This window comes from Thamnophis sirtalis, unplaced genomic scaffold, assembly GCF_051295495.1.
Source record: "Thamnophis sirtalis isolate CommonGarterSnake01/CBP01778 unplaced genomic scaffold, rThaSir2_p1.2 scaffold_3, whole genome shotgun sequence".
Classification (NCBI taxonomy): Eukaryota; Metazoa; Chordata; class Lepidosauria; order Squamata; family Natricidae; genus Thamnophis; species Thamnophis sirtalis.
This window is the reverse complement of record NW_028261383.1, coordinates 83,361,509-83,364,550: the sequence shown is the minus strand read 5'-3', so window position 1 is coordinate 83,364,550 and position 3,042 is coordinate 83,361,509.

Below are 3,042 nucleotides of genomic sequence, written 5' to 3'. Positions count from 1 at the left end.
CTGTTTGTAAATTTCCTTCTAACACAATGATCGCAAGATTCAAGAAATGCCTCCCCCTTCAGTACAGGCAGGGAAGGGAGCAGGTGACATTGGCACTTTCAGCGTGTGATGATGCATAAAATGGAGATTGATTTTTAGAAAGTGAAATGGGAGATGTCACATTTTCTGCTTATAGACTCCATGCCTCTCTATGACGTTGTATTCCTGCTTTAGAGGTGATTCTCATCAGAGAGATGCATCCATTTTCAAAAAGAAAAAAAAAAGGATTTGGCTCTTGTGAGATGATGGAGAGCTCATATTTGGATACTTGCTGAATGGGAAATAGTTCCTGTGTATCCAAGACATTGCTGAGAAGATTGTACCTGGAGGCAATGTTACCTCAGTGAGCCATCCAACCTGATCTAGCAGAATGGGCATGCTGCAAATTCTCCAGAGCCAAAGCGTGTCAGCTGACAGTGATGAGAAGAGGGGCCTTTTCTGCTCTAGCCCCTGCCATATGGAATATTGTGCCCTTGGAGAGTAGAATGGCTACAACCCTGTTAGCTTTACTTTGTGGGTGTTATTGTATTCTTTTAAATGTTTCATAAGACTGTTTTAATTGTTCTATAATTTTAGAATGGTAAGCTTCCCAGAGTCACTTGGTTGAGCTGAGTGGCTGTAAAATTGTATATTGTGTCTGTATATGTCATTATTGTGCATTTTAAAATATAATTAATAAAACTAGCAATGTATGCTGATGCAAGCCAGTTCAAGTGTCATGGTTAAAGCATCAGGCTAGCAAACAGGAGAACATGAGTTCTAGCCCTACCTTGGGCATAAAGTCCACTGGGTGACCTTGGGCTAGTCACTCTCTGTCAGCTCTAAGAAAGGAAGCAGGACAAACCACTTCTGAAATAAAAAAAATGGTGCCAAGAAAACTGCAGGGACTTGTGGAGGCAGTTAACAGGAGTCAACTGTAACTGAAAGGTCCACCCACCCATATAAACAGTATCCTGATAAATTGATTGCAAAAGAAGACTCATTCAGAGATGTTTTCCTTTATTTGTTGATAAATCAACCAAAAACATTTAATGGATCAACTGAGCAGAAGCAGATGGAAGAAGTTTTGTGGGGAAGTTAATGAACAAGGCATGAGAATCCTGTGGCATTCTTTAGTGAATTTTCCTTAGTCTTCAACACGTCCAGGTTTATAACATGGTGCAAACTTTATTAGACGAAGTTTTCTACCACTGAAGCTGATGGGGAAACAAAGTCAAAATATAAGTGTAAGAACCATAGAGGTATTCACCATTATGGCCCAGCCAAACAAAGGACTAAAATAATCAGCTAGGTTCCTTGGGATCTCCTGGCACTGGCAAGTTGGCTCCCTTTCCTTCACCCTCCAAACATTAATAAGGTGGGCTCTTTGGCACCACTCTATGGTTTACCTGTGACAGCACTTGAATTCTGAGTGAATACTGATAGTCTATTTGAAATGAGGATCAGTTCACACTTTTTTAAAAAACCTAGACATCCTGGGCTACCTAGAAAAATGGTCTCTTCTCCAGGTGCAGGGAGTCGGCCATATACTTACGCATACGCATTGCAGAAACCACACTGGCTGCCATAGGTTTTGCCATTAGAAGCACAGTGGGGGCTTTTCTCCAAAATGCATCTGGATTTTGGGTACCCCTTGCAATAGATCTGTGGGAGAAAAGGAAATGATTTGTTTGAAAGAACTGCCTGATCTATTTATCAAGAAGGCAGGACCACAGAACTTACGATCATAACATGAACACCCAATCTTTGACAAACTGATTATTGTTATACTCCCAAACTGTGATTGCTTTTTCTGAAACATAAAAAGCACAATCCTATTCGCTCCTGTTCCCCAAATGTCCATCCCTCATTTATGATGCCAGACAATGGATTTTTTCTTTTGATGAACTATGTCTTGTATCTTTAAGCTACCATTCATATAAAATAATAAAAGTAACTTCTTTATTTTATCATGTATAGTTATGGTTCATAACTTTCCTTAAATGATTTTTGCCTTCTAAAAGTTAGGTATTATAATATATAATTATAAAGAATTAAACAATAAAGATACTTTCTCTTCTGTTGGTCAAAGGAACATCATTTAATAAGAATAAGCTGGTTCTCACCTCAAGATTACGTATCTTTGCAGCAGCATCTGGAACAAAAAGAGTACAAAATGTAAACATTTGAAACAATGCCTTATTAGCTTTTTTAAAACTTTAATTTATATATGTGTGTGTTTGCACCCTGTCCAACCCTTCCCACTTTCCATTGGAAAATTGACTAGCTGAAAAAAAATTAAACAAGTAATAATGGTGCTAGCATGTTATAAAGCAGATCCAATGCAAAGCTACTGTTTTGATTTTATTAGAAAATATGTGTACTTTATACATGAAACCTTCATTTCATTTCCATTGCAGATGTTACAATGTGCTGAAAAAACAACTTTGCAACCTCTGCTTGTGTTCATGACTTTTGCAGTATTCCTCAGTCACATGGTCACCATTTCAGTCAGTATGCATTGTTCTGTGCTTGTCCTATTGTTTCTCCTCCCTTCCAAAATGGAGAGATTGGAGAGAAAGGGATTACATGATCCTTAGCAGGCAATTAAAGTAGAATAGACGTAGAAAGCAATGCACTGGAGCCTAATGGGGGCCACAAGGACATTCAGAAATACCTGTTGTATTCCCCATGTTGTACCTATTTACTCTCTTCAAATATTTATTCCCTTTGTAGTAGTTATGCTAGAATCAGTGACATGCAGTCAGGGGAGGCAGGGGAGGCAGGGCCTCACCACTGTCATCATGAAAAGAAAAAAAAATTAAAAGGAAAAAGGCTGAGGTAGTTGCTGCCAGAGTCACAGTGGATGACTCTGCTTAGTGCTTAACTGTTTAAAAAAAGCCTCTAAAAAGTGCCCTCTACAGGGGGAGGTAGGAGAACCACGTGCCTCATTTAGTCTGACTTTATGATTACTTGAGCAGAGTTAAGCAAGGGTTAAAAGCCGAAAAATTATTTATGTAGATG